The 23,417-nt window shown below is 40.5% G+C and overlaps 1 protein-coding gene across 2 annotated transcripts in view; it reads right to left on the minus strand.

The window, feature by feature from the left end:
• Positions 1–18,269, minus strand: part of ZPLD1 (zona pellucida like domain containing 1) — a 358,917-nt gene extending 340,648 nt beyond the window's left edge. Inside the window, exon 1 of one of the 2 annotated variants that reach the window (XM_084991507.1) lies at positions 18,107–18,269. The gene's annotated coding sequence lies outside the window, so the exon portion shown is untranslated. The remainder of the gene's footprint in view (positions 1–18,106) is intronic. The other variant, XM_084991508.1, reaches the window with a different exon arrangement.
• Positions 18,270–23,417: the final 5,148 nt, after the last annotated feature.

Raw genomic sequence — 23,417 nt, forward strand, 5'->3', positions numbered from 1 at the left:
ATCTTTCAAGGGCATTGATTGTATTAGAATTTAAATTTTTTCTTAAAATTATACATCATTATTCAGAATACAAAATACCAAAAAAATTTTGAAACTAAATAGCAGAAAAATGTCATATATGACATGAGTTGCTTCTAAATTTTCCCCCAGGCCTTGGGGAGTTCCCGTCGTGGCGCAGTGGTTAACGAATCCGACTAGGAACCATGAGGTTGTGGGTTCGATCCCTGCCCTTGCTCAGTGGGTTAACGATCCGGCGTTGCCGTGAGCTGTGGTGTAGGTTGCAGACGTGGCTCGGATCCCGCATTGCTGTGGCTCTGGCGTAGGCCGGTGGCTACAGCTCCGATTCAACCCCTAGCCTGGGAACCTCCATATGCCGCGGGAGCGGCCCAAGAAATAGCAACAATAACAACAACAACAACAATAAATAAATAAATAAATAAATTTTCCCCCAGGCCTCACTAATACCCAAGAAATATGAATTCACACTGCTGTTAGAATACTTTAGTGGAAAGTTAGGTAAATACTGAGTTACTATGTGCTAAGAACTATATGCTCTGCAGGGGAGGATATACAGATGAATAAAGACCCAGCCATACCTTCAAAGATCTGGCAGTTCAAAGGGATGACAGGCACAGATCTACATGGCAGGAAAATACTAACCTCTGATGGAGGACAAAATGATTAACTTATCATAGAGTTAAATATGTATATCATATAAGTTAACTTACAAGTTAAATACATATATGTCAACTTATAAGTTAAATACGTATGCATATAATTTAAGTATCATATAAGTTAAATATGGATTAACTTATCCAAGACACACATGGATTTATTTCCTAGTTGTGGAAATAACTGCCATTCAACAGTATTATTGCAATCCTGAGAATGTGATTCAATAAATGTCCTAAATAGGTAGCAGTCCCTGGGATCTGCTTTCTGATGGGGAATTGCATGGCTGACCTTAAGTGATATCTTTTAAGGGAAGATGATTTAAGCTAAAGCTTATTTTATACATGTAAAGTCCATTCTTTATAAGTTCCATGGAAACAAAACAGATGTTCTGATTAATTTCCCTTTTATGTTTCCCTTTTTGAAGTCTGTTCATGGTCACACAGTGTGTGCAAGAGAGAAAGAGGAAAATGAACTTATTTCCATTGTTGAAGAACTTTAATCATTTCATGTATTAATATGAACAACAAAACCAAAGAAAGAGAGGCAGGATAGAGTGAGCATGTGAAAAGGAAAAATGTTAAACACGTGAAAATAATTAAACACATCTTCAAAACCATGGGCTGTCATAAGAAATAAGGCATTTCGTAGGAATTAGCAATAAACTTAAACTAGTTATACAGAGACATATACACTGCATGTCAGCCCACTTTATTCAAGCCTAAAGACAAACTCACTCCTATGCTAAAAGTATCAACATCCATGAGGTGTCTCTCATTACAATGCCTGGGCACAGGTACACATTGACTCAAGACTTCTCATTCAGTGGGCAAAGTAATTATTCTTTCCTACCTATAAGTTATTCAGAGAAAAAATTTCCAAATGATAGCAAAATTAAGAGTGAGAAACTAACATCCATATAGAGCCTTGTGTTGCCAATGGCTCAAACAGACCCAGTTTTCAAGCTCATTTATTTATTCTTTTGTTTATTTATTCAACAATCATGTACTGTACTCCTTCTACATGCCAAGTACTAGCTATCTCCACTACAGCTCATTCATTCTTCTTGAAAACTCTTCCTCACTTTGCTCTTCAGATAGCCATTTTCAAAACCACAGCTTACAAGGAGAAACCTAGCAACCTTACCATTTGACTTGCAAGGCCAAAGTTCGAATGCTAGAGCCTGGTCTACAACCCCAGAGCTGGGAGGCTGTCTTGGCAGGGGAGGTCATCCCAGCCCAAGGCTCAAGGACTAACTCATCAGCATCCCTCCTTCCAGAAGGCTCTGTTCATTTACACCAACAGATATAACTACATCTATTGCTTATTCCATTTACAAAATTCTCTTAAAAGACAATTTGTTAGTAAAAGAGAACATATCACATCAAAAACGTAGTTACCATATTTACAAGATTTCATAAAAAGGTAAATACACAAAATTTAGAGAATGCACATGGTACCTCCTTCCTGTGTCTATTTGAGGTTCTTATTTTTATTTTTAAGTTTTGAGGGAGATGTATCTGGTTTTCTGCCAATGTCATAGAAACAGGTCATCTATAGGAAATCTGTGGAAGTCAAGACTCCCACCTAAAGAATAGAGTCAGATGATAAGAAAATATCTACCATAGAGCTTTTCCTTCCAAAGATGGTGCAGAGTATGACTTAATATATATTTTTACTGTTGATGGGTTTTATTTTGTTTTTTGGTTTTGGTTTTGGTTTTTATACAGAAATTTCAATTTAGAAAAAGTAAAGCTAGAGGTAAGGTTTAGGTAAGGTCTGTCTAGTCCTTTTCTTTTTAATCCTGATAATCTTTTTTTTTCATTTATTTTTAATTTACTGAAGTATAGTTGATTTACAATATTGTGTTAGTTTCAGGTATACAACAAAGTTATTCATTTATACATACACAAACATGTATTCTTTTTCAGATTTTTTTCCCATATAGGTTATGACAGAATATTGAGTAGAATTTCCTATGCTATACAGAAGATCCCTGTTGACCATCCATTCCATATACAATAGTGGGCATATGTCAATCCCACACTCCCAATCCATTCCCGCCATTTTTCCCTTTTGGTAACCCTAAGTCTATTTTCAAAGTCTGTGAGCCTGGAGATGGGATTAAGATGGTGGAATAGAAGGACTGGAGCTCAACTTCTCTCCTAAAAACAACAAAATTCACAACTAAAGGCTGAGCAATCTTCAAGCAAATGGACTGGAAAACTTATCCTTATCCTACTCCAGAAGAAAAAGAGGAGGCCACATCAAGAGGTAAGAAGGGTGATTACATGATATAAACAACCCCATACCTCCTAGATGGGAAGCCCCACAGACTGGAAACTAACTGGTTCACAGAGACTCACCTACAGGAGTGAGAGTTCTGAGCCACACATCAAACTCTCACATGTGGGGATCTGGCACTGGGAGAAAGAGCTTTTGGAGCATCTGGCATTGAAGGCCAGTGGGGCTTGTGTGCTGGAGCTCCATGGGACTGGGGGAAACAGAGACCCCATTCTTAAAAGGCAAACACAGACTTTCACATGCACTGGGCCCCAGGGCAAAGCAAAGTCTCCATAGGAATCTGGGTCAAACCTGACTGCAGTTCTTGGAGGACTTCCTGGGAAAACAAGGGTGAATGTGGCTTGTTGTGAGGGAAGGATATCGGAAGCAAAACTCTCTGGAATATTCAGCAGTGTGCCTTTCTCTGGAGGTGGCCATTTTGGGAAAATCTGGCCCACCTGTCAGTCAATGCTGAGAAGCCCCAAGGCAAACAGCAATCCAGGTGGGATCACAGCCCCGCCCCTCAGTAAACAGGCTGCCTAAAGACCCCTCAGGCACACAGCCGCCTCTAATCCCATCCAGAGACTAAACCCCACACACCAGAAGGATTAGAATCGGCTCTACCTACCAGTGAGCAGGCATCAGCCCCTCCCAGCAGGAAGCCTACTGCAAGCCCCCATACCAACTTCAGCCACAAGGGGGGCAGACACCAGAAGTAGGAGGGGCTACAACTCTAGTATCGGTAAAAAGGTCACCATGCAAAAACCTATAAAAATGGAAAGACAGAAAACTATGACTAGATGAGGGAGAAAGGAAAAACCCAAGAAAATCACCTAAGTGATGAGGAGATTCTCAGCCTCCAGGAAAAAGACTTTAGACTGTTGATGCTGAAGATGATGCAAGGCATTGGAAATAAACTAGAGGCAAAAATGGATAACTTACAGGAAACGCTGAGCAAAGAGATACAAGATGTAAATCTAAACAAGAAGAGATGCAAAATTCAATAACTGAAATAAAAAATTCACTAGAAGCAGCTAAGGGCAGAATACAGGAGGCAGAAGAACGAATAAGAAAGGTGGAGGACAGATTAGTGGAAATCTTGGATGCAGAACAGAAAAGAGAAAAAAGATTGAAAACAAATGAAGAGAGTCTCAGAGAACTCTGGGACAATGGTAAATGAACAAACATCTGTATTATAGGGGTGCCAGGGGAGAAGAGAGAGAGAAGAGGACAGAAAAAATATTCCAAAACATAATAGCCAAAAACTTCCCTCACATGGGAAAGGAGCAACTCACTCAAATTCAGGAAGCACAACATGTAATATATAAAATAAACCCAAGGAGGAATACACTGAGACACATATTAATCAAACTGACCAAAATTAAAGACAAAGAGAAAATCTTGAAAGCAGCTAGGGAAAAGAAACAAATAACATACAAGGGAACCCCAATAAGGTCATCAGCAGGCAGATTTTTCAGCAGAAACTCTGCAGGCCAGAAGGGAGAGGCACAATATACTTAACATGATGAAAGGAAAAAACCTCCAACCAAGATTACTCTACCCAGCAAGGCTCTCATTCAAGATTTGAAGGAGAAATCAAAACCTTCACAGATAAGCAAAAGCTGAGAGAATTCAGCAACACTAAACCAGCCTTACAACAAATACTAAAGGAACTTCTCTAGGCAGAAAAAAAAAAAGACAGCAACAGGAAACAAAAATACCACAAAAGACAAGGCACACCAGTAAAGGTATCTACACAGTAAAGATATGAAATCATCCATGCACAATTATACCACCAAAATCAGAAATCATGAGAAGAGGAGGGTATAAAAGCAGGACACTGGAGATGAACTTGCAATTAAGAGAACAACAACTTAAAACAATCTCATATACATATAGACTCATATCAAAACTTCAGAATAACTGCAAACCAAAAATCTACAATTGATACACAAAGAAAAATAAACTCAAATACAACACTAAAGATAGTCATCAAACCAGAAGTGAACAAGAGAAGAATGGAAGAAAAAAGAGCAACAAAAACAAATCCAAAGCAGTTAATAAAATTGCAATAAGAATATACATATCAATAACTACCTTAAATGTTAATGGACTCAATGCCCCAACCAAAAGACACAGACTGGCTGAATGGATACAAAAACAAGACCCATATATATGCTGTCTTCAAGAGACCCACTTCACTTCTAGGGACACATACAAATTGAAAGTGAGAGAATGGAAGAAAATATTTCATGCAAATGGGGATCAAAAGAAAGCTGGAGTAGCAATACTCATACCAGACAAAATAGACTTTAAAATGAAGAATATTTTAAGGGACAACAAAGGTCACTACCTAATGATCAAAGGGTTAATCCAATAAGAAGATATAACAATTTTAAATATCTACGCACCCAGCATAGGTTCACCACAATATGTAAGGCAACTGCTAAAATCCTTAAATGGAGAAATCAACAATAACACAATCATAGTGGGGAAATTTAACACTCCACTTACAGCAATGGACAGATCAACCAGACAGAAAATCAATAAGGAAACACAGGCCCTGGATGAAACATTAGACCAGATGGGCTTAAGAGATATTTATAGGACATTCCATCCAAAAGCAACAGAATACACATTCTTCTCAAGTGCACTCGGAACATTCTCTAAGATTGATCACATCCTGGGCTGCAAATCCAACTTTGGTAACTTTAAGAAAATTGAAATCATATCAAGCATCTTTTCCGACCACAATGCTATATGACGGGAAATCAACAACAGGAAAAAAAAATGCAAAAAACACAAACACATGGAGACTAAACAACATGCTACTAAACAGCCAATGGATCACTGAAGAAATAAAAGAGGAAATTAAAAAATACCTAGCAGCAAATGAAAAGGAAGATATGACACTCCAAAACCTATGGGATGCAGCAAAAGCCATTCTAAGAGAAAAGTTTATAGCAATACAACCCCACCTCACAAGACAAGAAAAAGCTCAAATAAACAAGCTAACGTTACATCTAAAGCAGCTCGAGAGAGAACAACAGACAAGACCTAAAGTTAGTAGAAGGAAAGAAATAATAAAGATCAGAGAGGAAACCAATGAAATAGAAGCAAAGAAAACCATAGAAAAGATCAATGAAACAAAAAGCTGGTTCTTTGAAAAGATCAACAAAATTGATAAACCCCTAGCCAGACTTCTGAAGAAAAAAAGAGAGAGGACTCAAATCAATAAAATTAGAAATGAAAAAGGAGAAGTAACAATGGATGTCACAGAAATACAAAGGATCATAAGAGACTACTATATGCAACTATATGCCAATAACACCGAAAACCTAGAAGAAATGGACAAATTCTTAGAAAACTAAAATCTTCCAAGACTAAACCAAGATGAAATAGAAAAGATGAATGGAACCATCACAAGAACCAAAATTGAAACTGTGATTTAAAAATTTCCAACAAACAAAAGTCCAGGACCAGATGGCTTCACAGGAAAATTCTATCAAACATTTAGAGGAGAGCTAACGCCTATCCTTCTAAAACTATTTCAAAAAGTTGCAGAGGAAGGGATATTCCCAAACTCATTCTATGAGGCCACCATCACCCTGATACAAAAACCAGACAAAGATACCACACAAAAAAGAAAACTAGAGGCCAATTTCACTGATGAACATTGATGCAAAAAACCTCAACAAAATACTAGCACACTGCATCCAACAATACATTAAAAGTATTGCACATCATGATCAAGTGGGATTTATCCCAGGGATGCAAGGGTTCTTCAATATCCGCAAATCCATCAGTGTGATACACCACATTAACAAACTGAAGAATAATAACCAATAGGCACAGAAAAAGCCTTTGACAAAATCCAACACCCATTTCTGATAAAAACCCTTCACAAAGTGGGCATAGCGGGAACCTACCTCAACATCATAAACGTCATATATGACAAACCCACAGCTACCATCATTCTCAATGGTGAAAAGCTAAAAGAATTCCCACTGAGATCAGGAATAAGAGAAAGATGTCTGCTCTCACCACTACTCTTCAACATAATTTTGGAAGTCCTAGCCACAGCAATCAGAGAAGTAAAAGAAATAAAAGGAATCCCAATTGGAAAAGAAGAAGTAAAACTATCACTATTTGCAGAGGACATGATTCTATACTTAAAGAACACTAAAGACTCTACCAGAAAACTGTTAGAGCTACCCATGAATTTGGCAAAGTTGCAGGATACAAAATCAATACACAGAAATTGATGGCATTTCTATACACTAACAATGAAAAAGCAGAAAGAGAAATTAGGGAAGCAATCCCATTTACCATCACAACCAAAAGAATAAAATACCTGGGAGTAAACCTACCTAAAGAGACAAAAGCCCTGTACTCTGAAAACTATAAGACTGATGAAAGAAATCAAAGATGACACAAAAAGATGGAAAGATACACCATGCTCATGAATTGGAAGGGTTAATATTATCCAAATGACTATACTACCTAAGGCAATCTACAGATTCAATGCAATCCCTATCAAACTACCAAGGACATTTTTCACAGAACTCGAACAAAATATTTTAAAGTTTGTTTGGAAGCACAAAAGACCCAGAAGAGACAAAGACATCCTGAAAAAGAAAAATGGAGCTGGAGGAATCAGGTTCCCAGACTTCAGACTATACTACAAAGCAACAATCATCAAAAACCATATGATACTGGCACAAAGACAGAAATATGGATCAGTGGAGCAGGATAAAAAGCCCAGAATTAAACCTACACACCTACAGCCAACTCATCTATGACAAAGGAGGCAAAAAGATACAATGGAGAAAAGACAGCCCCTTCAATAAGTGGTGCTGGGAAAACTGGACAGCCACATGGAAAAGAATGAAATTAGAACACTCCCTAACACCAGACGCAAAAATCAACTCCAAATGGATTAAAGACCTAGATATAAAATCAGACACCATAAAACTCTTAGAGGAAAACATAGGCCAAACACTCTCTGACATAAACCACAGCAACATCTTCTCAGATCCACCTCTTAGAGTATTGACAATAAAAACAAAAATAAACAAATGGGACCTAATCAAACTTCAAAGTTTCTACACAGCAAAGGAAACCCTAAACAAAATGAAAAGACAACCCACGGAGTGGGAGAAAATTTTGCAAGTGAATCAACTGACAAAGGATTCATCTCCAAAATTTATAAACACCTTCTGTAGCTCCATACCAAAAAAACAACCTCATCAAAAAATGGGCAGATCTAAACAGACAATTCTCCAAAAAAGACATGCAGATGGCCAAAAACACATGAAAAGGTGTTCAACATCACTCATTATTAGAGACATGCAAATCAAAACCACTATGAGGTACCATCTTACACCAGCCAGAATGGCCATCATCAAAAAGTCTACAAACGAGGGAGGACAAGATGGCGGAGGAGTAGGGAGACACGCTCGCCCTCTCCCACAAACACAACAAAAAAAAGCACATCTACAGAATAAATGACTCGCACCAATCGCTGGCAGAGGAACCTAAACTCCAATAACGGCAAGAAGTTCGTGACATTATTGGGCAGAACGGGAGAAAAGAGGAGAGTGAGAGAAGGTGAATCCGAGCGGGACGGGCGCTCCTGAAAGGGAACTGGGGAACTGCGGAGGAGAAAGGGATCCCGCACCCTGGAAAGTCACCTACCGGGGGAAAGATCAAACGAACCGGAGGAATCTCCAGATGCAGAGAAGAGTGTAGCAGTAAATTGGAGTACGGAAAAGCCGATCAAGAACCCAACGGACCATCGGAACTCCGGGCACAGTCACCAAAAATTGAGATGCCTGGGTGGGGGCTGGGCAGCGAGACCTCGCCGCCGAAGGTTAATCCCTGAGAAAGGGCCGGGGGACGCCTGGGGGGGGCTGGGCACCGAGACCGAGACCTCGGCCCCAGAGATTAGTCCCCGGGCTAGGGGAGCGGGGAAGAGCGGAAACTGCTTGGGAGGTCTAGAAACCATTTGACGGGGCAGAGACTGCCTGGGAAACTAGAAAACAAAGCTGTCACAGAGGAAGGGAGCAATACTCTAGGAGCGGGGAAGTGGAAAGCCGCATCAGAGGGAACCTGGGGGAAGAGCCTGGTCTGCGCCCGTGCTGGGGAGGGGAGAGAAGAAGGGGTGGGTCCCCATAGAATACCCCCCATGCCACAGCAAGCTTGCAGGCCTGCTAGCTAGCTGAAAGCTGTGCTTCCCAGTGCATCCCCTCCCCCCACCCCCGCCACACCCTACACTCTCACGGACCTGGGGCTGCCTGCCATCCAGGAGGGCTGGCCTCAACAATTGCCTGAAGCCCACCACCGCAGGGGCTGTCCCTGCACAGGCCTGCTTGCCCTTTGGAGGGGCTACACTTCCGCAGAGCAGCACCAAACACCACCAGCCCCCGAGAAAAGGCCTGCAGCCCAGAAAAGCTAGAACAAGCTTAGCCAGGCTGTGAATAGATCGGCCTAATTCTCGGACGGTTTTTCTGAGTTGGGTTGCCCCGGGGAGGAGCCTCTTAGGTTTCCAATGGCCCTGCTACCCGCCCAAGCCCCCAGGGGATGCTCTAGTGGACAAGCTGCATAGGACTGCCAGCTCTAGGCAGGACCCTCTGCAGCCCAGAAAAGCTGCAACAAGCCTGGCCGAGTCGGGAAAAGATCTCAGACAGTTTTTCTGAGTTGGGCTGCCCGGGGGAGGAGCCTCTTGGGTCTCCAACGACCCTGCTACCCGCCCAAGCCCCCAGGGGGTGCCCCATTCCCACGGAATAGCTGCTCAGCACCACCAGCCCCCTGGAAGAGCCCCTGCAGCCCAGAAAAGCTGCAACAAGCTCGGCCAGACTGTGAAAAGATCCGCCTACATTCTTAGGCTGTCCTTCTGAGTTGGGCTGCCCTAGGGAAGAGCCTCTTAGGTTCTAAGTGACCCAGATAGCTTCTCCAGCCCCCAGGGGGTGATGCACCCCCTGAAGAGCAGCTGCCCAACACCGCCAACCCCCTGCAAGAACCCCACAGCCTAAAAACACCAGAGCAAGCTCTGCATGACCAAGTGAAATCTGCTACCATCGTGGTGTGGACCTCCCAGTCCTGTCTGGGAGGGAGATATTGATGAGAATACAATCATAGTAGGAGACCTAAATACCCCCCTCACATCAATGGACAGATCCTCTAGACAGAAAACCAATAAAGCAACAGAGATCCTAAAGGAAACAATAGAAAAGTTAGACTTAATTGATATCTTCAGGACACTACATCCAAAAAAAGCAGAATACACATTCTTCTCAAATGCTCATGGAACATTCTCAAGAATCGACCACATACTGGGACACAAAGCGAATCTCAATAAATTTAGGAGCGTAGAAATTATCTCAAGTATCTTCTCTGACCACAATGCCATGAAATTAGAAATCAACCATGGGAAAAGCAAAGAGAAAAAACCTACTCCATGGAGACTAAACAACATGCTACTAAAAAAACCAATGGGTCAATGAGGAAATCAAGAAGGAAATTAAAAACTGCCTTGACGTTGCCGTGAGCTGTAGTGTAGGTTGCAGACGCGGCTCGGATCCTGCGTTGCTGTGGCTCTGGTGTAGGCCGGGGACTACAGCTCCGATTAGACCCCTAGCCTGGGAACCTCCATATGCCGCGGGAGCGGCCCAAAGAAATAGCAAAAAGACAAAAAAAAAAAAAAAAAAAAAAAAAAAACTGCCTTGAAACAAATGATAATGAAGACACAACCTCTCAAAATCTATGGGATGCTGCGAAAGCAGTGCTCAGAGGGAAATTTATAGCAATCCAGGCCTTTCTCAAAAAAGAAGAAAGATCCCAAATTGACAACTTAACCCTCCACCTAAACGAATTAGAAAAAGAAGAACAAAGAAGTCCTAAAGTCAGCAGAAGGACGGAAATTATAAAGATCAAAGAAGAAATCAATAAAATAGAGACTCAAAAAACAATAGAGAAAATTAATAAAACCAAGAGCTGGTTCTTTGAAAAGGTAAACAAAATTGACAAACCCCTGGCCAGACTCACTAAAAAGAGGAGAGAAAGAACCCAAATAACCAAAATTATAAATGAAAAAGGAGAAATCACAACGGATACAGCAGAAATACAAAAAAACATAAGAGAATACTATGAACAACTGTATGGCAACAAGTTTGACCATCTGGAAGAAATGGACAATTTTCTAGAATCTTACAGCCTGCCAAAACTGAATCAAGTAGAAACAGACCAACTGAACAGACCGATCACTAGAAATGAAATTGAAGAGGTCATAAAATCACTCCCTACAAATAAAAGTCCAGGACCAGATGGCTTCACAGGTGAATTCTATCAAACATATAAAGAGGAATTGGTGCCCATCCTCCTTAAACTCTTTCAAAAGGTTGAAGAAGAAGGAATATTCCCAAAGACATTCTATGAGGCCACCATCACCCTCATTCCAAAACCAGACAGAGATACCACCAAAAAAGAAAACTATCGCCCAATATCATTGATGAATATAGATGCAAAAATTATCAACAAAATCTTAGCCAACAGAATCCAACAACATACCAAAAAAATTATACACCATGACCAGGTTGGGTTCATCCCACGTTCACAAGGATGGTTCAACATACGCAAATCAATCAGCATCATACACCACATTAACACAAAAAAAGTCAAAAATCATATGATCATCTCAATAGATGCAGAAAAAGCATTTGACAAAGTCCAACATCCATTCATGATCAACACCCTCGCCAAAGTGGGTATAGAGGGAATATTCCTGAATATCATCAAAGACATTTATGAGAAACCCACAGCAAACATAATACTCAATGGGGAAAAACTGAAAGCCTTCTCACTCAAATCTGGAACAAGACAGGGATGCCCACTCTCACCACTGCTCTTCAACATCGTTTTGGAAGTCTTAGCCACAGCAATTAGACAACCAAAAGAAATAAAAGGCATCCATATAGGAAGAGAAGAGATCAAACTGTCACTGTATGCAGATGACATGATACTATACCTAGAAAACCCTAAGAACTCAACCAACCCCAAAACTCCTTGAACTGATTAATAATTTCAGCAAAGTGGCAGGATATAAGATTAACATTCAGAAGTCAGTTGCATTTCTGTATACCAGCAATGAAACATTAGAAAAGGAATACAAAAATACGATACCTTTTAAAATTGCACCTCACAAAATCAAATACCTCGGAATACACCTGACCAAAGAGGTAAAGGACCTATATGCCGAGAACTATAAAACTTTAATCAAAGAAATCAAAGAAGATGTAAAGAAATGGAAAGATATTCCATGTTCCTGGATTGGAAAAATCAATATTGTGAAAATGGCCATCCTACCCAAAGCAATCTACACATTCAATGCAATACCTATCACATTACCCATGACATTTTTCACAGAACTAGAACAAACAATCCAAACATTTATATGCAACAACAAAAGACCCAGAATCGCCAAAGCAATCCTGAGAAACAAAAACCAAGCAGGAGGCATAACCCTCCCAGACTTCAAGAAATACTACAAAGCCACAGTCATCAAAACAGTGTGGTACTGGTATCAAAACAGACAGACAGACCAATGGAACAGAATAGAGAATCCGGAAATAAACCCTGACACCTATGGTCAATTAATCTTTGACAAGGGAGGCAAGAACATCAAATGGGAAAAAGAAAGTCTATTCAGCAAGCATTGCTGGGAAACCTGGACAGCTGCATGCAAAGCAATGAAACTAGAACACACCCTCACACCATGCACAAAAATAAACTCCAAGTGGCTGAAAGACTTAAAGATAAGACAGGACACCATCAAACTCCTAGAAGAGAACATAGGCAAAACACTCTCTGACATCAACATCATGAATATTTTCTCAGGTCAGTCTCCCAAAGCAATAGAAATTAGAGCAAAAATAAACCCATGGGACCTCATCAAACTGAAAAGCTTTTGCACAGCAAAGGAAACCAAAAAGAAAACAGAAACACAACTTTCAGAATGGGAGAAAATAGTTTCAAATGATGAAACTGACAAGGGCTTGATCTCTAGAATATATAAGCAACTTATACAACTCAACAGCAAAAAAACCAATCAATCAATGGAAAAATGGGCAAAAGACATGAATAGACTGTTCTCCAAAGAAGATATACAGATGGCCAACAAACACATGAAAAAATGCTCAACATCGCTGATTATAAGAGAAATGCAAATCAAAACTACCATGAGATACCACCTCACACCAGTCAGAATGGCCATCATTAATAAATCCACAAATAACAAGTGCTAGAGGGGCTGTGGAGAAAAGGGAACCCTCCTGCACTGCTGGTGGGAATGTAAACTGGTACAGCCACTATGGAGAACAGTTTGGAGATACCTTAGAAATCTATACATAGAACTTCCATATGACCCCGCAATCCCACTCTTGGGCATCTATCCAGACAAAGCTCTACTTAAAAGAGACACATGCACCCGCATGTTCATTGCAGCACTATTCACAATAGCCAGGACATGGAAACAACCCAAATGTCCATCGACAGATGATTGGATTCAGAAGATGTGGTATATATACACAATGGAATACTACTCAGCCATAAAAAAGGATGACATAATGCCATTTGCAGCAACATGGATGGAACTAGAGAATCTCATCCTGAGTGCAATGAGCCAGAAAGACAAAGACAAATACCATATGATATCACTTATAACTGGAATCTAATATCCAGCACAAATGAACATCTCCTCAGAAAAGAAAATCATGAACTTGGAGAAGAGACTTGTGGTTGCCTGATGGGAGTGGGAGGGAGTGGGAGGGATCAGGAGCTTGGGCTTATCAGACACAACCTAGAATAGATTTACAAGGAGATCCTGCTGAATAGCATTGAGAACTATGTCTAGATACTCATGTTGCAACAGAAGAAAGGGTGGGGGAAAAACTGTAATTGCAATGTATACATGTAAGGATAACCTGACCCCCTTGCTGTACAGTGGGAAAAAAAAAAAAAAAGAAAGAGAGAAAAAAAGAAAGAAAGACAGTACCATAAAAAAGGTCAAAAAAAAAAAAAAAAGTCTACAAACAATAAGTGCCAGAGAGGGCATAGAGAAAAAGGAACCCTAGTACACTGTTGGTGGGAATGTAAATTGGTGCAACCACTGTGGAAAACAATATGGAGATTCCTCAGAAAACTAAAAATAGAACTACCATTTGATCCAGCAATACTGCTTCTGGGCATCTTTCCAGAGAAAACCATGACTCGCAAAGACACGTGTACTCCGATGTTCATTGCAGCACTATTTGCAATAGCCAAGACATGGAAACAACCTAAATGTCCATCGACAGAGGAGTGGATCAAGACGATGTGGTACATATACACAATGGAATATTACTCAGCCATAAAAATGAACAAAATACCAGCATTTTTAGCAACATGGATGGACCTAGAAATTATCATGCTAAGTGAAGAGAGCCATACAATGAGACACCAACATCAAATGCTTTCACTGACATGTGGAATCTAAAAAAAGGACAGACTGAACTTCTTTGCAGAACAGATGCTGACTCACAGACATTGAGAAACTTATGGTCTCCAGAGGAGACAGTTTGGGGGTTGGAGGGATGTGCTTGGGCTGTGGGTTGGAAATCCTGTGAAATAAGATTGTTATGATCATTATACAACTATTTATGTGATAAATTCATTTGAGTAATAAAAAAATAAAAAATAAAATCTAAAAAAAAAAGTCTGAGCCTGTCTCTGTCCTGAAAATAAGTTCATTTGTATTATTTCTTCAGACTCCACATATAGGTGATATCATATGTACAATATTTGTCTTTCTCTCCGACTTACTTCACTTATATGATAATCTCTAATTTTGTGTAGTTCTTGAGAATGGAGATGCAAAGAATCAGAATCTCCAGCAAATTTGGGATTAACTGCAAGGACACAGCACTTCTCATAGAGAATGGTCTCCTGGGTAAGACATGAAGAATGCTTTCCCTTTCATGGAGGAATCTGGAAGAGCTGGGTCATGGAGATGCAGACAGGCACAGAAGGCCAACAGCATCACCCTCCAGTTCAAGTCTTACAGGTATCTTTGTCTCTTTGCCAATTTGGGGGCCTCAACAACCAACTAACAAAAGGCATATTTACCTGTTACACAACAATGGTTAAGGTCAGGCCCACCAAGGAACAACAGATACACAATAGATTACCTGGTCTTTAGAAAATTTCCAGACACAGTGTGAGGAGTAGCTGGTTTTCAGAGGGCTGGTAAAGATTTACGGCAATATGGATGGACCTAGAGATTACCATACTAAGTGAAGTAAATCAGACAGAGAAAGACAAACATCATATATCATTTACATGTGGATGTAAAAAAAGGATACAAATGAACTTTTTTGTATAACAGAAACAGACTCACAGACTTTGAAAACAAACTTATGTTTTCTGAAGGAGAAAGGTGGAGGGAGGGGTTAACTGGGGATTTGGGATGGGTGTATGCACACTGTGGTGTATGGAATGATTGGCCAATGGGAAACCTCAGTGTAGCACAGAGAACTCTACCCAATATTCTGTGGTAATCTGTATGGGAAAAGAAACTGAAAAAGAATGGATGTGAGTATATGTAGAACTAAATCACTTTGTGTAGAGCAGAAATTATCAAAATGTTGTAAATCAACTATACTTCAATAAAACAAAAAAAAGTTATTTTATCAAATTTTTCATTAACTCAAAAATATTTTGTAGCATCTTCTATGTGGCTGGTACTTCCTTTAGCTATTAAATAATGAACAAAGTCTTTTCCCTTAGTGACGTTTACTTAGTTCTAATGGGGCAAATCAGTAAGGAGGAGAAAAAGAAAGAAAAACCAATAGCTGCTGACAAGAGGTCCCAAGGTCCTTTCAAAAAGTGCTGTCCTGGAGTTCCCATCGTGGCTCAGTGGTTAAGGAATCCGACTAGGAACCATGAGGTTGTGGGTTCCATCCCCGGCCTTGCTCAGTGGGTTAAGGATCCGGCATTGCCGTGAGCTGTGGTGTAGGTTGCAGACACGGCTTGGATTCCCACGTTGCATGGCTCTGGCATAGGTCGGTGGCTATAGCTCCGATTAGACCCCTAGCCTGGGAATCTCCATATGCCGCAGGAGCGGCCCAAGAAATGGCAAAAAGACAAAAAAAAAAAAAAAGTGCTCTCCAGTCCAACAGATTCTATCCTTCTATCTCCTATATTCCAGTTTTCTGAAAGCCTATCTATTTGGTGAAAGGCTCAAACTAAGTTTTTGAAACAAAAGGCTATATCCCATCACATCCCAAAATTCAGGTTAAGTGCACACCAGTGTAACACCATCACTAATTTCTGGGCTTGCTAGGTGGTTCATCTGCACATCTCCATCTTCCAAGTTCCTACAAGTAGAGGTAAATATAGTGGCTATTGCATAAGCCACACCTCCTGAGGCACTGGGAAATTGGATGACCTTGAACACGTTACTTCATCTGAGCTTAGTCATATGTAAAATGTGGAAATTACCTACCTCATTATATGAAGATAAAATGAGATAATGTACAGAAAGTAGTAGAGCATCTAGCACATGGAGAGTGCTTTGGATATATAGCTATTATTAGTTGCTATTATTATTATCACTACTATTGCTACAATTAGTAGTAAGTACTACTAATACTATACCACCACCACTACTAGGGCTTGTTAGTCCCTCCTCAACTGTGGGGAGCTGAGAAGATACAAGGAGCCAAGGAAGGGAGATTGCCTGAACAGTGCAAAACCAAGGGCAGGCTCCTAATCAGAAAAAGGGACCTGCCTGAACAGTGCAAGCTGAAGGTGGGCTTCTGGTCAGGATAGAAGCCTGTCTGTATGGTGAAAAACCGAGGACAGGCTGAGGCCTGCCTGTGCAGTGCAATCTGAGGGCAGGCCTCAGGTTACACGGCTCTCATGTTGATGTTGATGGGGAAAGAATTGGGGCTTTCCTGGGAAAACAATTTCCATGTTTGCGCCGGAGAACATGGATTGTTTCTGGTGACCTAGACTTTCCTGCTGTTTTATTTGCTATTCAGTTTTCCTCAGTCTTTCCTGATTATTTGCTTATTATCCTTATTTCCCATTCTTATTTTCCTGTGGTGATTTGTGATTTAACAAAATTACAATAATAATATAATAAGAATTTCATCCTAAAAGACTTTCCCCTATTTAAATCCAACCTAATTAAAACATAGTGTTTATCTACTAACTAGTTATACAGTAAACTTTAGAGTTAGGATTTTAATGAGGTTTATAGAAGTTACATACATATTATTCACGATCAAAAGAAACCTAGCTGTGAGTTTTGTCCTTGATTTTAGAAACTTTTAGTGGTAGCTAGCTAAATTGATTTGTATTTTTTCATGCTGTTTCCCTGCCAAGGACACTTTGAAGATAGGCACTAGTCTGAAGACAAGATTTTTTGTGTCTGTAACTTCTTCAGCTTGTGGAAATTCGCTGTCCATGAGATGATTTGTGCTGAGTCTCCTCCTTCTCACATGACATGTTGTGCCTGTTTGTCCTTGAATTGTACTCATTAAATTTAGTTAAACTGAAGATTTTAGAACATGACATACTGCTACTGTACCATGTGATCAAAAAACAAAGCCTAATAGTTAACCAATGTACTTTTAACACTGCGATGTAATCTGTAGTGAAAAACTGTCTATATAATCAACCACTTATGCCAATAAAGTTTGAGCAGTTCAGTGCCCTGAAAGAAAGGACAAAGAGGCTGTCTTCGTTGCAAAAGCCGACACCGTTCATCTCCTCTCGGGAGGTATATGCCCTGGCTGCTGGACCTGGTTGTTGGATCTGGCCTCCGACACTCAACAAACTACCAAACTGCTTGCCAAAAATGCCAAGAGATGCACTTGCATCTGTGATATCCCCAGGGAAGTGAGAAGGAGTTATAGAAACTGCTCTCCGAGTGCCATTGGAATACACAGGGCTGGATTTATCCAGATATATTCACAGGAAGATCTACATGGGTTTTAATGACCTTCCCAAGATTGTGTGACCAGCAAAGATCATTAACAATATCCAGGAAAGAAAAATAGAATCTGGATAATAAAGTCTAACATTTTCCCTTGTTTCATCTAGTTTCACTTACTCATAGGGTGCAGAGGGCAGAGCTCCCATGTCCAACCCTTCAGACCTGAGTTCCTAGCACAAAACAGCTGCTCAGGCTCCTCAGCTCTGCGGGGCGTGTGCAGAAGCATCTCGAGCAACACTGCAAGATGGCAGAAGCAGGCTGTGTGCAGAGGCACTGCCCTGGTGCTGCACTCTGAAACATAAGCAGTATGCCTGCACAGCCAGGGAGACTCCACCCCCTCTCTGCACTGATGAGATCCCTACAAAGCAGCCCTGCCCACAGCCTGTCCGGGACAGCACAGGCCCTAGAGCATGAGCTCATATCTTTCCACTATCTGTTCAAAGAATCAAGCTTTCCTTTGCTTCTGAACCCAACTTGGTCTCATTCTATTGGTTCAAAAGACACCAGGCAGACTTTGAGGGTCAGTAACAATTGAAAAACATTGCAAATTCTTTCCCAAAGTGACTGAGAAGTAAGCCCTGGAAGGTTCATTATAAGCCCTCCTTTATGGGCTTGAAATTTGTAAAAATATTTTATGTCTCCTCAGAGTGGTGTATGATTCTGGGCAGGCAGGGTTAGATTAATCTAAATGGTGCCAAGACCATCGCAGCTGTCCACACCCACCAAAGAATCCCCTAGTGATTGCCCATAAACAAGGGAATACCATAAGCAGATAGCAGCTCACTCTGTACAGATCATCTGATGTGGGGGGTGGGGGAGGTAAATGAAAGTGAGTAAGAGGCAAGTAGGGTAAACTTAAGTGTGCCAAGTCTTTGGTATGCGAAAGTATCAAGGCACTGAACTCTGGTAGTAAAGGTTGTTAAGGAACATAGAGGAGAGTAAGCCACCTTTGCAAATCCACAACAAAAGGCAGGGGGAAATGCTTATGGTTAAGTCCAGTATAAAATAGTCAAAGGAGAAAAGAAGCAAGGACACAGAAAAAAAGGCAAGCCGATGAAACCCTCTTAGATCAAAGGAGTTATAAAGGATGTTCAGGGTGAAATGCTTGTGAGGAAGTTCAGCTTCCGTGGGGCAGGAAGGATCACCAGATTCTTACCCCTGGTGAGGCTATGCAGCAACACTTAGGTGAAAAGAGAGTGGCCATCTCAGATTTTACAATAAAATGTGAAAATTGTCTGAATTATAGCAAAACCATCACTCATGCCTTTGTAGAATATACAGATGAGAATGTGGTCAAGAAATCTAAAATTTGCCCACAGAAGTCAAATATTTTGGAATGAAGAAAGCTCTGCTTTCACCAGGATAAAGCCTCAAGGCTCAGTGAGTCACATGGATTTAAGTTTTTATTACCACGTTAGGGCAGATGGGCAAAGCAGACTGCCCATTACAGCCTGACAGTGGAAACCCAGAAAATTGTGATGTCTGGAGAGTAGCCCCAAGACTCTGGCTTGAGTAGGTGCAAACCAGAGAAGCAGCTTGATTTTTCTCCCATCCCTCTGGACTGGATGGAGCCCACAGAAGCTGTGGGAGTCTTAGAAGGAAGACTACAATTTGTGGGATCGTCCTAGGAGTTCTGAGATGCCTACTGTGCTATTCAGATTTCCCCAATTACATTTATAAAACTGAAGAATGTGCTGATTAGAAGCCTATTCATTGTGTGTCTGAGAAGCCTTTAAGGAGAGAATTCATGAGATGAAGAGGTCATGCAAATGAGATCAATTAATCACAGAGTTTTATGAAGGGATGGATGGGAGTGTGAGCCCAACATGGTGGCTGTAACTCTGCTAAGTCTCCAGCTGGACTCATGTTTGAGTCCTGGAGAGAGGAAGAAGATTAAGAGAAAATCTGAAAGAAAAAAAGGCGGGGGGGGGGGGGACTTTAAAACACAGCAAGGCCTCAGCATAGCTTTGAGACCTCATTCCCGGAATATGACATAGCAGGGAAAGACTATTTCCCCCTTTGCTACAGCGTGCCCCAGCCCACGGCAGGGACTTCTCAAGGATTCCTGGATACATTAGTTCTGAGAGGACCCAGTGTGCCCTTTAATAGTTAAGTAATCTGTGAGCACGTGACAAAATCTCTGCTCGCAAAACATATTCAGAGTGTGTTACAAGGAATTGAGGTTCTGTGAGAACAAAGGTGCCAGGGCCTGTGTAATTGCTTTTATTCTGTTATAATGAGATAGTATCATATCCTTGTTAATCATGTGGGCTCAGGCACCAATGGCCTGGATTCAAACTCAGGTTCCACCTTAACTGGCTGTGACCTCTGCAAACAATCACTAATATCTCTGGGTCTCAATTGTCACATTTATCAAGTAGGGATGATAGCAGGACCTAATTCATAGAATTATTGTGAGGATTATGTAAGTAAAGAGCTTGGAAGAGTTTCCTGGCACATAAAAATGGTCTAACAAATGTTAAGTTTGTTTCTTGCTTTTTGACTAATATATGTACTCACTAGCTTGTGATAGCTAAGGAAATATGTGAAAGAAATATTTCTTCACCAAAACCAGAAAAGATTTCTATCACTCACATCAAATCTATCACTCACATCAAATCTATCACTCACATCAAATCTATCACTCACACCAAATCAGAAGCTCGAGCAAGCTTCTGAGATCTCTACTAGGGTTCACTGATGCCTGGACAGGTACTTCCTGCTCCAAAAGTCATTTAAAGGAGCTTACGGTGAGATATATGATCTCTAAAATATGATTTTAAATAGGTTTAAATAAGTATAGGAACATAAAATGGAATCACGATAGAGCTAAAAAACATACACTTTTGCTAGCTCAGCTATATAACAGAGAGTTCAAGAGTTCTCCAATTAAGATAGAAGTCTGTTTTTATGTGACCTAATCTGGCAGGGATAATGGGACAGGGAAAATTGATGTTAATGTTGCCCTTTTTATATCTCAAGTGCACAATTGTGATGGAGCTAAGCATATAGTGCTATCCCACTACAGAGCTATATCAAAAAATGAGAAGGAAGAAGTAAAGAAATTAACTCCAATTCTGTTTCCCTGTCTCAGCATCACTCAATGAAACCAACTCCTTGGATCAAATTAAATATGGAATCGATGGAAACCAAGGAGGTAAAAGGCAAGCTTAAAAAAGCAATGAGTATGAGTGCTTATCAAACATCTTCATGTATGCTAACTACTCTGTATTATCTAGGAATGGTTCATCACTTGTTAATAGAAATAATTCTGCAAAGTGGGTATACTAAAGAATTGTCATATGTGTATAGGTTGCAATGCAAGAAATTTGTCCATTGCTGGTAAAGCATCTGGAAATTGTTGGATTGTTAAAGGTGAATAGTAATTTGGCAAACATAAAAAGATGTCCTCTGAAACCTGAAATAGGCAATAATATTTTACAATTTTAAAGAAAACTGTATTTTAAACATGAAGCTTAATTTGCCTGGAGTCTGTGATCATTCAGGCAGTACAGAAAGAGATAATGGAAAATACAAATTTTCATTGAATTTTTTGTTTAATTTTAATGGCTGCCCCCGTGCTATATGGAAGTTCCCAGTCCAGGGATTGAATCTAAGCTGCAGCTTCAACCTGAGCCACAGCTGCAACAACAAGCAACAATGGATCTTTTAACCCTTTGCACCTGGCCAGGGATTGAGCCCTCACCTCCTCAGCAATCCAGACCACTGCATTGGGGTTCTTAACCCACTGTACCACAGCAGGAACTCCCAACTGCATTTTAATGTAGAATGAGTTTTATGCACATTTCCCAATGATCTGAATTCAAAATTCAAATCAGACTTTATTACAAAGTGGGAAGAAATTTGCAACTAAGCACTTTAATAACCATACCAGACCCTTGGTCAGTCTGTCTATGTGGCCAGACTTTCATCCTCTGCCTCCTCCACAAAGTATGTGTGACAACACAGACAGAGCACATCATTCCTCCTTTGACCCCCAAACAGATTCTACTCTGATTTTCTTTATCCCACTGGTAGCTCCATTCTCTCAGACTCAGAGTCCTAATGTCTGAGTCAACTCTGACTCCTCCTTCTGCTTTCCCTTCTCCCTCTCCTTCTTCTTGTATAGCCTATCAGTAGCCACACCCTGTGCCTTCTATCCCAGCTAAGTTTCTTGCATGAATATTCTACTTGCTCTCATAACCTTTCTCCTGACTTCCTATGAGATCCACCTGAAAGTCCCTGGCTTCTGCTTCACCCTCCATGTAACTCATATTATGCACTGTGATCACAGGGATATTGAACCCTAGATTTTTTAAAAGGCAGGTAAGTTTAGGTTCCATCTTTCTTAGAGAAGAAAGTAGAGCAATTGTGCACTGATTTACAAGTTTAAAAACCTTGACTTGCTTGATGCGAAAATAAAAATAAGAAATATTGAAAGAAATACAAGGATGCCCTACTCTTGATCTGCCACAGCTTGGTGATTTTCATGTCCCTGCGTCTCCTTGGAAAACTTAATGGAAACCCTAACAAGGAGCCAACACAAGATGAGTAATGGTTACTGACTCAGACAAGAACAAGATGTCTCCAAATGAGGGAAAACACTGCTCCAACCACAGGAAATCAGAAGCAGGAATCATCATAAGAGCCAAAAGACAGCCTTGAAGCAACACATCTGCCAACCACCAAAAATCTCCTTAGGTTACAACTGAATTAAACTAGTGGCTGTCCTCTGAGTAAAGACTTCAGTGCCTAAAGTATACTATCCTCTCCAATCCCTTAAATAAGTCTTCCTTTTGATGTATTGTTTAATTCCTTTGTGGCAGGAATTTCCTAAGCTTCTCTTTGCTATGCGAGAGGACTATCTACCCATTGAGGGAGGATCTGTGTATTAATGATATTTTTTGCAGCTCTTGGGATGTAGCTGTGCTACATAATGCTGGCTTTCAACCCAATAAATCTTTTTCTCTTCTTGCTCATTAACACAATCCAAATGTTGGAGTCCTCACTAATGTTCCCAGATAAAACTTATACAGGGATCCCCCACTTTTCAAGTTTGGTTTATCCCACTTTTACAAAAGACCTACATTAATACACATTAATGTGTATTTTCACTAATCAAAAGAAATTCCAAGAGGATTTTGCTTTTATGAAAAAAGGTGAAAAAAAAATGTTTAGCATTTTTTCTTTTTTTCTTTTTTTTTTTTTCTTTGTCTTTTTAGGCTGCACCCACAGGATATGGAGGTTCCCTGGCTAGGGGTCCATTCGGAGCTGTTGCTGCCAGCTTACGCCAGAGCCACAGCAACGCCAGTTCTGAGCCGCATCTGTGACCTACACCACAGCTCATGGCAATGCCTGATCCTTAACCCACTGAGCAAGGCCAGGGATCAAACCAGCAACCTCATGGTTCCTAGTCAGATTTGTTTCA

This window comes from Sus scrofa, chromosome 13 (assembly GCF_054392235.1).
Source record: "Sus scrofa isolate SSC_HxYL_T2T_F1_AM1 chromosome 13, Sscrofa_HxYL_maternal_Yorkshire_Landrace_v2.0, whole genome shotgun sequence".
Lineage (NCBI taxonomy): Eukaryota > Metazoa > Chordata > Mammalia > Artiodactyla > Suidae > Sus > Sus scrofa.